Below are 11,823 nucleotides of genomic sequence, written 5' to 3' on the forward strand. Positions count from 1 at the left end.
AGGAAGGAGCAGGCTGGGGCTGGAGGAGAGGTAACTAAGGAGTCATGTGGCAGACCTTAGATTAGTATAAGTGGGTTAATTAAGTCATGAGCTAGTTGGGAACAAGCCTAAGTTATAAGGATGTAAGCATTCATAAATAAATATAAGTCTCCATGTCTTTTTCGAGTCTTTATTCATAGCTGGGGATATTATTGAAAGTCCCTGTACACCATGACAGCAGCAACATTTAATTGGGGCTGGCTTACAGTTTTAGAAGCTTAGCCCATGATTATCATAGCAGAGAGCATGGAAGTGTGCAGGCAGACATGGTGCTGGAGAAGGAGCTGAGAGTTCTACATCTTGATCCACAGGCAGCAAAAGGAGACCATATGCCACACTGGACGTAGCTTAAACATAGGAGATCTCAAAGCTTGTCTGCCTCAATGACACACTTCCTCCAACAATGCCATACCTACTCCAACAAGGTCATACATGCTAATAGTGCCACTGCCTATGGGCCAAGCATTCAACCAAGAGTCTGAGGACCATACCTATTCAAACCACAGTAGTGTTAATACTGTAACACTCACCCCTGAACCCTGACACGTGTTCCAGGCCCACCAAATGCTTTCTGCCAGGCAGACTTGACCTCTATTAGGGTAGGTATTAAATATTGTAAGACCAAGACTACCAGACAACTGGCAATTAGCTGGAATGTTTGTAATTCAAGACAACTAGGGAGGAAATGGGAGTACACAGGCCAATTAGAGAGAAGAAAAGGTAAACATGGAGTCTTCAGGCTACAGGCACACCTTCACTGAGTGTGTAGTCACATCTGGGTGTGAGTGTCAGTGCAGTAGTCCACACACTTTACCTACAGCTTTGCATTTTTCAGTTTCACTTATCCACAATTAGCTACGCAGCTAAAAATAACACATCGAAAGTTCAGAAATCAAACCCCCAAGTTTTAAATCGCATGCCATTCTGATTCTCACACCTTCCCTCCTAGGGTGAACTCTCCCTGTGCTCAGTGTGTCTGAGACGTGTATGCTGCTCACCGTAGTCCCTCAGGAGCCCTCTAAGCCATCAGAACAACTTTAGAGGATTCTCAGTGCTGCGCTCAGTAATTCCTATTTATTTAGAAATGATCCCCAGACAGCAGAGTAGTGGTGCTGGCAGTTTTATCACAGTGTGTTGTTACACTTGTCTTTCATCACTGTAAGACTGTTAATCTCTTACTGTGCATTGTTCATAAGTTAAACCTTATGATAGGTAAGTGTATAGGAAAAATATAGCTTATATAGGGTTGGATACTACTCATGGCTTTAGGTTTTCACTGGAAGTCTGGAGATAATCGGACATTACTTTATATACATAAACCAAACAGAAAATGACTATGATTTACATTAAAATGAAGCATCACCCAGAACTCTAAAGTTCTTTTGATCTGTAAGTAGGAAGATCTTCAAACATTACCTTGTTATGAATAGTCCCCCGCTTTTGTTAGAGCATCCTTTAAAAAAAAGGAGAACAAGCATCAAGAATACAAAGAGAGAGAAGCCCAAGTTTGTAGCCTGTAGCACTGTGCTTGAGATTCTAGAGGTGTGATCACAGGGAAGACAAGAAATTGAAGAACTAAACCCAATGTGTGCAGCAAGAAGTGTGTCTTGGAGGTGGGTAGGAAGCACTTGAGAGTGAGGAGGGCTGACTGGCAGTCCTCCATCCTGTTGTGTGCATGCCAGCCCATGTTTAATGCATGGATCCTTGCTGGGCCAGGATCCTTTGTGAACACCTGTTTGCCCACTACCTAACACCTCAATCCACATAACAATGGGCACCTAAAAGTGGTCTATGACCTCTCTTGAATGGTCCATCCCTATAAATCTTCCCAAAGCAGAATAGGTCTTTGAGATCCTTCCAGTGATTTCTGAGGACATATAACAGCCTCCTGAAAGGGTGAGATTCCATGGTAAAGCACACAACTTATGACACATTCATGTCTATTTTAATAAATGTAGGCGTCTACATTGAATCTACCCATGTCTGTTCGCAGCATATCTATTGCGTAAAGTGAGGAGCACCTAACTTCAGCCTTAATTTTCTGAACCAAAAGCATTTGCTTAGTTGGTCCTAAGAAATCATATAAAAAATTAAAACTGCACACAGTCCATACAATGTGGGGGCATACATATGTAAGCAGGTACCAAATGAAAAAAGCATCTTGACAATCACTGCTATACAACTTCTTAAACAACTCTAGAGGACCTCCATCACCTTTTGTTTATAGCCTATGAACTCTCAAAACCTGATCCCAGTGATATGCTTCCTCCAGCAAGGTTCCTTAGCATCCGCACACAGTTACCAGCTGAGAAATGAATATTTAAACACCCGAAGCTATGGGGGACACTTCTCACAAAAACATAATGGACTTTCTAGACTGATACCCAGTAAATACTTTATTCTGCGAGGGAACAAACAAAAGGTGATGGAGGTCCTCCAGAGTTGTTTAAAAACCCTAAGACATTCAGGCTACATGACAGGACTCAAGCTCTCATAACGCCATTGCTACCCTACTGAGCCTGTGTTATTTTACAAAGGATGTTGACTACAGTCAAATGTTTATAATCATACTTTCAGTGGGCATGTGAAATGATTCTGTGATTGTTTCATTAAAGATCTCTTTGCTGAAGGCTCTTGGGCCCTTTGACAAGTTTGATGTGCCTTAAACTTTGGTTTTCCAGGAGTACAGAGGCATTCAGTAGAGCAACCACATCCTTTTTACCTTGTGGATAACTCTGGAAAGTTTTCTTGCATGTTCTATGGATGCTCTTGAAAGTTGTCTCACACCATCCACACTCTATGGGGCTGTCTCACACATTCTGTAAATACTCCCCATAGTTCTTTACACACACTTGGTGAACACTCCAAGGCTGTCGCGCATGCTGTATGAATCCTTTGTGATGTTATATTACAAGTTCGTAACTCTGTGAACTTGTATTACTTAAAAGATAATGTTGATCTCCTTCCTTGTACCTTCAATCTCTGAATAGTGGGGTTAATTTTAATGTGCTCCATAAAAGCTCAGAGCACTCCTGAGTTTGCAGAGTCTTAGCCTTTCCTATTTATTTTCTTAGAGTCTGTAGGAAAAGACCTGAGCTTCTTAAGGGGCTCATCAGAGTATCAGGTAGAGGTGATCATCTTACCTGTGGGCACAAGATGTCCTCAGAGGTTCTGGCCCAGTAAGGATGAAGGACAGATCCTTGCTCACTGGCATACATTAATCATGGTCCTTGAGAATATCGGGAGAAAATCAGGAGAAATAAAGCCAGAAAGCCATACATTTCACCCTTATTCCTTTTGACATACCATACAGGATTTGAAGCCTTGTTTAGACTATCTGGATATTGTAAGAAGCAGAAGTATATTATTTTCTCTTTCCAATTTTTTTCTTGTGAGTTTTTCAGTTAGAAAATTCAGAAAAGCTGAGAGAATGGGGTAGTCTGATCAAAGTCTGAAGTAATTCTTTTAGATATTACAAGTTTAACATTTTGCTACATTTTCTTCATATATTTGCTACCTGTATGTCTATACATGTTATGCTTATATACTTATGTATATTATTATATGCTTAGTCATTGCAGAGTAGTTTAAAGTTAGGGTGGTTTTTTTTTTTTTAACCATAATATAAGTTCTTCAGCAAATAAAACCCAAAGGGTTATTTACATTATAAAGCACAGCAGTCATGTTTAGGAAAATAAATACAAGTTGTATAAATATCATCTAATATACTATATATATGAAAATAATTTCCCAGTGATCCAAGAATTATTCTTTATCTACATGATACGGTTTTATTTTTACAAACTAGCAATGAATTATTGTCATTCCTATTGCTTTTAGACTTAAGGGCATTCTAATACTCAAATGATCATTTGTATTTCTAATCTCAGTTACTCGGAAGCATATTCTATTTTTACAACAACTTTGCCTTGGTGAAATGCCTCTAAAAGTTCATGCTGGTTACCTGTTTCTGTGTATAAGACACAGCAGTGAGCAAATATGAATTTGAGATTTTTCTCAGGCTCCAATTACCATGGCAACTGTGTGGCAGGTAGCATTGGGTCCTGACTGTCCCATCATTCATTCATTAAGGAGGGTCCTGGCCTACTGTGACCTTCAGTGGCAGGTTCTCTTTGCCTAGTCTCTACACAAAGCAGCTCCACAGATGTGGATATTGATTAGATGCAGACATAGATTTAATGTGATATCCATCCTAGAATACCAGTGCTTGGTTGGAATATTTTTAGAAGCACACTGAAATAATCTCAGTCAACAAATAAAATCCACTCCCTCTGCTTCTGACCAAAGAATATGACTTCATCTATCTCTCAAGTCCAGGATCCTATGTGTGAAAACAGGAACAGATCCTCCTTTTACAGAGTCTATGCACTATCTTAAAGCTTAATCAGACATATGTGTGCCACATGTTGCAAAGAAACTTAACTTGAACATATCTCCCAAATGCTCATTTGTTGAAAACTTAGTTCTCTCACTTAGTTCAAATACTGATGGCATTTGATTGGAGACCTGGGAAGAGATCTGTTTCAGATAATGAAGGTGGGTCCTGTCATGGCTTCTGTACTTAATAAGAGGGAGCAAGTCTGGAGGTTGTCTGTTCTCACTTCCTTGTCATATGACACCATCTATCATGTCATGATGGAGCAAGAAGGCCCTTGTCAGTTTCCAACCATACTGTTGGACTTCCTGCCTTCACAATGATATGAAAGAACCTTTTCGTCTGTATAAAGTACCAAGTCTCTGCTATTTGGTTACAAAGGCAGAAAACAGATAAGGTCACACAGTACCAAGAAGTGATGGGCAAAGTGTACCTATCTTGGGAAGAACTCAAGGGTGACATTCTGAAGAGGTGCTAGATTTGAGCTGCAATAAGGGAGAGAGGCATTTCAAGACCCAGAAAACAGAACCATCCTGGAGTAACTGTTGAACTTTAGCTGGGTATACCTATAGAAGAATGGACCAGGAAAATGTGAAAGTGTCAGGAAATGGGATGGAAGACAGGGATGACAAGAGGTCCATATGACGAGTGTGGACCATGCAGACGTCTGGGAGCCAGGCTAAGTTTCAGAATTTACTTCTGACTCCATGGGAGCAAAACCACTGTACATCCACAATGATCAAGTGAATAAGCTTTCGTGGACTGCTTATCTGTGTACCAGTTTTCCCCAGCTCCTTTTCTGTACACTTTCCTGAGTCTCCAATCCTAATGTATACACAGTTTTGTACAGCAATGTGGGCAAGTAATCTTGCATCTTTGGGAGAATCAAACATATCTGTATTATCTTTATACATCCACATCTCTATTCCTCTATCAACTTAGTGTAGTAAAAAATTTTAAATTTGTCTTTCTTGTTTTACACTAATATTTCTGTGTAATGAAGCAATATGTCAGCTCAAGAATGACATTGAAGTATGAAGACTTCAGCTCTATAAGGAAATGCTGAATTCGTGTAGGAAGAATGATATCTGAATAAATCTAGCCACACAAGCTATAGACAGTTCCAGTAGCAATATGATGATCCAGCCTGACTGTACTGTTTTCACAGTGTTGATCCATCAACATTCCCAGGTTAACCTTTAGACTTTGCTTATTTCCCCTACAGTTTCCACAAATAGACTTGCTAGCTCACCTGCTCAAGATGAGCCCTGGCAGCCCATGGAAAGTGGGTCAAGCAGTTGCTTCCACCAGTAAGAAACATGAACCCCAAAGATAACATTCATGAGCTCCTGCCAGTGAGAGATAGGATAGTGTGGGTTGGGGGAGGGAGGTAACAATACTGTGTGACCACAGGCTGTTTGCTGAGTGACTTTACAGGTTAAATATTAGGAAAAGTGTCAAACTCCAAGTGTCCCTTCCCAATGTGGTTACGTGCAGCTACAAATAGTCTTGTACCATGGGCTTCCTGCATGCCAGGCAAGTACTTCATTCTCCAGCTCTGTACTCTTATCTGATTCTTTTTACTATCGATATTGACACAGGCCTTTCAAAACTGTCTATATTGGTCTTGAACTTACTTCATCTCACAAGCCTTCCTGCCTCAGCTTCCTTAGTAGCTGGGACCATTGGCTAGAGCTACCACTCTGGCTTGTTTCACACAGTCTCCAGTTTTCTTTGGATATTAGGAATCTTAGTGCTTAAGAGTGGTGATTATATACAAATCTTCAAAGCCAGATAATTCAGTTAGACCTCCATATCCATAGATTCTACCATCCACAAAGGCAAAAAAGTGTTTGTATTGACTATTTACGGATATTTCTTTTTGTAATTGTTTTCTAAACACTGTGTACAATAATTTTTAACACCGTGACCATCTTATACATCATTTAAACATGATAAACTTTGTGACCAAAGGCTACTTAGAGAGGAGTGGATTTTGGTTTACAGTTGTGATCCACCATGAAGAAAATTCAGACCCTTTGAAGACTGTTGCTTACTGAGTTGCTCCTTGTGGCTTGTTCCATCTGCTTTCTTTCTACAACCCAGGACCTTTCTACAATCCAGGGGCTTCCACACACAGTGGGCAGAGGCCTTGCACATCAATCATTAATCGACGGAAAAAAAACCCATAGATTTTCCCATAGGCCAGTCTACATTGTTTCCCTCTTCCAAGTGACTAGCCTGGGTCAAGTTGACAAAACACAACAACAACAAAGAAACAAACAGACAACAGGAAGAGTGGAAAGAGCTCCTAAGGAAACAAATGTTCTCAAAGTACTTTAAGGTGACTGTAGCGATAGTTAGACACAATGTAAGCCATTGTTTCATACTAATGTCCTCATCCAAATTTTAATCATGAAAGCTTTCCTTCTTTGATATTAGGTTTACTCTTCACAGAACATTTATAGAGTTTCACTATGTAGCCCTGGCTAGCCTGAAATTCACTAGGTATAACATGCTGACCTCAAACTCACAGAGACTGGCTGCTTCTGCCTCTTGCGTGCTAGTATCAAAGATGCGTACCACCATTCCGGACCCATCCTAAGCATTTGCTGTATTGTGCCATATATAAATACGTTGTACCATATTTAAGTAAAAGTCTCAGAATAAAAATAATCGACGTAAATATATGTGACATCTCCAAGGCAGCCAAAGGTAAACTCTGTGACCTAGGCCACAAGCTCCTTCTGTCCTCAGGAGAGAGGCAGTGTGCAGGCTGGTGTGAGAGGCAGATTCGGGGCATTTGGGAAAGGCCCTGGGGTCCCCTTGCCCCGTAAGCTGTGAGACAGACATGGGAGCAAACAGATTCAAAAACAGAGTCATGGAGAAGTCCTGCTGCAGAGGCCCAAGTTCCCAGAGGTCACCAGAGTCCATCCTTGTTTTGTGGTTTTTATGGTTTGGATCGTAAGTGTCACTGAAGTCCCATATACTAAATGTTTGCCCACCAGGTTGTGGTGCTACTGAAAAGTAGAAGAATCTTCAGGAGTTAGGGCCTGGTGGGGGAGTTAGGTCACTGGAGCCTTAGCTTGCTGCCTGTCAAGGTGAACAGATCTCTGTCATAAAGGTGAAAACCTTTATGTGTGGCCTCTCCTTAGGCCCAAAGTAACAGGATTAGGTGACCATGGACCAAGACTTCTGCAGCCATGAATTGGAGCATACCTTGCCCCTTTAAATGTCTGTATGGTGGGTTTGTTGTTGTTGTTGTTATTGTTTGTGTTTTGTGATGTTTAGTGTTTTGTTACAACGATGGAACGCTGACTAAACTAAGCAGGATATAGACAGTGTCCATACCATAAGTTCACCATCTACCAGGAGGAAAAAAAAGGTAGTTACCTAGAGCAAAGAATTTGCTCAGATGGACTTTGAAATTACTTTGCAATTACAGCAGTGATGCCCTGGCTTTGGGTTAAATTCAGAAGACACAACCATTGCATAAAGGAAAAGCTCACGCTCTAAGACCCAAGTCTTGAGGGACTGTAACTATGAACATTGCACTTTTTCAGGTGGTTCAATACATAGGACTTATGCTTCCAGTAAAACTCAGGGCTGACAATGAGCTGTGAAAATTTCCCAGTGTCTCATAATTGGAAGGGGAAGAAGAGCAACTTCTGTTGTCCATCTGTCTCATTCCGTTCTTTGTGCCGTTGGCTCACTATTCAACATTTAACAAGTGCCAGGCTCTGTGAACTGGTGACACAATCATGGTCACCAGGTGTGGCTGAAACTACTCCTTGACCTGTGAAGAGTCCATTTTAGCCAGATAAATGTGGTGGCTACTTCATGATGACTTTGAACCTGTGCATACACGCATACACGACAGTATCTTTTGGCACCCTCGTGACTAGGTGAGGCTGTGCCGTGATCAGCTAAACTATCTACACAGAGCAGGTTATAGATGACCAAGAAACTCTAGGTTCTCATCAGCAATGCAGAAACTCAAGCACCATCCACATCACAATTTGCTCTGTATTGAGGTCCTGAGAAATTCACAGGCCTACTGCAGTTGAGAAGTGCTTGTGGGAAGAGGAGATAGGAATCCATAGATTGGGCCATAGAGGAAGGAATCTACAGTTTAGGTCATGGAAGAAGGCCATTGCACAGTGAGAGACTGCCAGCTCTGTATGTGGCCCTGAATGTGAAGATACTTGATGTTTGGGGGACATTAAAGGAAGGCCTAATATCTGGGAACATTGGTGCTGAGGAGGATAGTGGGTGATTGGACTGCATCAAGTAGGTCCTCAGAGGTCCTTGGTTTGGGGCTAGGTCCCTGCTCTGGAGCCCCACTCCCCGTCCTCCCCTCCCTGCCAACCTCCCAGCTAGTTCCTCCTCTGTCAAGGGGTAATGATCTCTTCCATGTGCCCTTGGGCAGCTGAGACCCGTTAGTGCTTGAAGCCTGTTCAGAACTCTGCGGTCCCATTCCTTCTGTTTTGAGGAGAAACAGATAAGCTGCGGATGGCCACATGCACATCGTACCGCTGGCAGAGCAGCTAGTGAGGCAAAAGTCTCCAAACTCCCCAAGCAAAGGGTGGAATCAAGCTGCCTTCTGCTCCAACTTTGAATGCTGGAAAGATGGGCTAGAGAGGTGGGTAGGTGGGGTGGGTGGTTACAAAACCTGGCTTTACAAGATCCTAGGTTTTCCGTGGGCAACACAACCTGGCTCATCCTCACTCCCTGCTCTCCACTGAGCACTCAGGCTTATAGATTTGGGGCTAGGTCCCTGCTCCTGGGGTCCCTACCCCTGGCTTCCTCTTTTGTCAGGGAGTCATGAGCTCCCTGTACCCTTGGCCTCTGAAACTCATCATAGCTGTCAATCCCTGAAACCTGTTCACAACTCTGAAGTCCCTGCTAGTATGCAGTCTGTTGCCAAATATATGGGTCACTCAGGGTTATCTGGGGAAAAGGCTTCCAACCTTTGTGCTTTCTTTCTTTTCACTCCGAAAGATAAGGGAGAAAGAAAAAACTTGTAGAAAAAAAACTAAGACAATCACAAAAGAAATTCAACTGAATTCAAGTATTCCTCTCAAAATGCAGGCTTGGAATTCCACGAAGACTTGTGTACAAACCCACTATTTATTCCTATGGATGGAATTGAAGTATCTGGTTCCCAAAGCTCTTGCCTGTGAGCAAAGCTCCACCTTGGATACAACTTGGTAATTGTAAACCTGGCTTGGCTGTGGAGCAGGTGACCCAGAGAGCTCCTGTTTGTTCTCCATCTTCACATTCTATTATGTAGCTCCCAGCATTGAATCAGCCAATCAGCTTGACTTATAACCCGAAACCACTCCAGGTCCTGTGTATCTGTTACTGACATTTATGTAACACAGGCCATCAAAGGTGTTCGCTGCCCTCAGTGAGAGAGCTTGGAGAGCTTCTAAATTCTTGCTTTAAATTCCCAACTTAATTAAAGATGATGTTCAAAAAGTTCCAGATTTTGACTCATTTTGGATTCCAGATTAGGGTGGTCAGCCTGGTACTGTCTATGTGCATATCAGAAAACACCTTTGGTTCCAAGCATTGCCTAGTGCCAAGAACTGAGGTGAACAACACCCATGTCATGTCTAGAAGTCAGCATGTCATGGCTCCTCCCCACCCACCAACTTACATTCTTTCTTCTCCCTTTTCTATGATGTTGTCTGAGCCTTAGATGGGGAAGATGAATGCAGATGATTCATCCATACATGAGCACCCACAGCTACTTATATCTGGCACCTAGACCAGTTATAGGTCTCCACATTAAACCTTAGCTCCTGCGAAAAGGAAAGAGACTTCTCTAACTTACGTTGAGAGCAACACAAAACCATGACCATACTATTTGGAAGGCAGTTTGACAACATGACCCTTTAGTGAAACAAATATCACCTTTCCCAGGGCCAGTGACCTCCCTAGGAATGGGCTTCTGACCAGGTTTCTAGTACCAGTCATGGGGTCTCTATAGTGGAGCATTACCCAGCATTACATGTGCCCATGACCCAGGGAACCACGATTGTACTAATGGGCACATCTTGCCGGGCAGGTCAGTACTGCAGCAGTCAGAGCTGGTCTTGATTCATGTTTGCAGCTGTATGGAAGACCCCTGTGCTTATATACCAGTGGCTTACCCACTCCCCTCTGTTCGCACTAGCAAACAGGGCAACCAAGTTGCTTGATAAAATGTCTCTTAGTGTGCACAGAGGTATTTTCTAGAATTGGGAAACATACTCCCTGGAGGAGTTGTTGGGTCATAAGTTATACATTTCTAGTTTTAGCCAAGTCCCACTAGCTGCCTACCAAAGGCTTATTTCAATGGAAGCATCATTAACAGTCTCTAAAAGCCCACACTTCCCTTAGAAACATGCTCTTGTCAAATTCATCCGATTTTCAAAGGTCAGAAATACAGGTCCCAAATGATTCTGTGGAATGCACATATTCCAGAAATTATTCTACTTATTAATCAAGTGGGAAATTTTGAGATATGAAGAAAAAAAATGATCCAAAGATCAGTTCAGAGAGGCACATGCCTCCAAACTCAGCACTCCGGGGACTAAGGAGAAGGATGAGTGGTTTGAGTCAGCCTGGGCTACAAACTGAGACCTCACCTTATAAAGAAAAGGGAGAGAGAGAGAGAGAGAGAGAGAGAGAGAGAGAGAGAGAGAGAGAGAGAGACAGACAGACAGACAGACAGACAGACAGACACAGAGACAGAGACATGGGGGCAGAATGAGAGGGGACTCAGCAAGTAACACAGGCTGCTGACCAGGAAAGCATTGTGGAACCTTGGCCTCTAACTACAGAAGGTCTTCCTGTCCCTGTCTGGGTTACTTCAATTACATATGAGTCACTGCAGACCCATACCATCTTTTTATTTATTTTTAACGAAGTTTCTGCGCTGTACAGAAAAGTGATTAATGAATGTTCTATGTGACATAAAAGATAGTGTGTTCTAACCAGCGACTCTCCAACAATGACTGCTTTTACTCTGCGATCTAGTTTTGCTTCCAGATCTCTTTAAGTAACTCCTATTAGTAAGAAAACACTTTCTTCAGCGCTCAGGAATGATAGGCTCAAAGTGGAGGCCAGCTTCACCAAGCTAGGCCACTTGAGCAGCAGTGAACTGAACTGATTGTTCCCAGCAAACCCTATCCTAAAGATGGGGTGTTTTGAAGAGCGTACTTTTGGGGGTCCTGGGGATAATGCTGGGGGAGGGGACTGCTTCAGAAGGGACAAGATTTCAGGCCGGAGTGTGGGCTGGCACTGGAGTGCCTCAGCAGAACCTTTTGGTAAATAGGAGGAGGGGCTCTCCCTTCCCCATCAGGTTTCCGCAGTGACAAAAGGAATCTAAATAACCGCCC

This window comes from Micromys minutus (assembly GCF_963924665.1).
Source record: "Micromys minutus genome assembly, chromosome: 1".
NCBI lineage: Eukaryota > Metazoa > Chordata > Mammalia > Rodentia > Muridae > Micromys > Micromys minutus.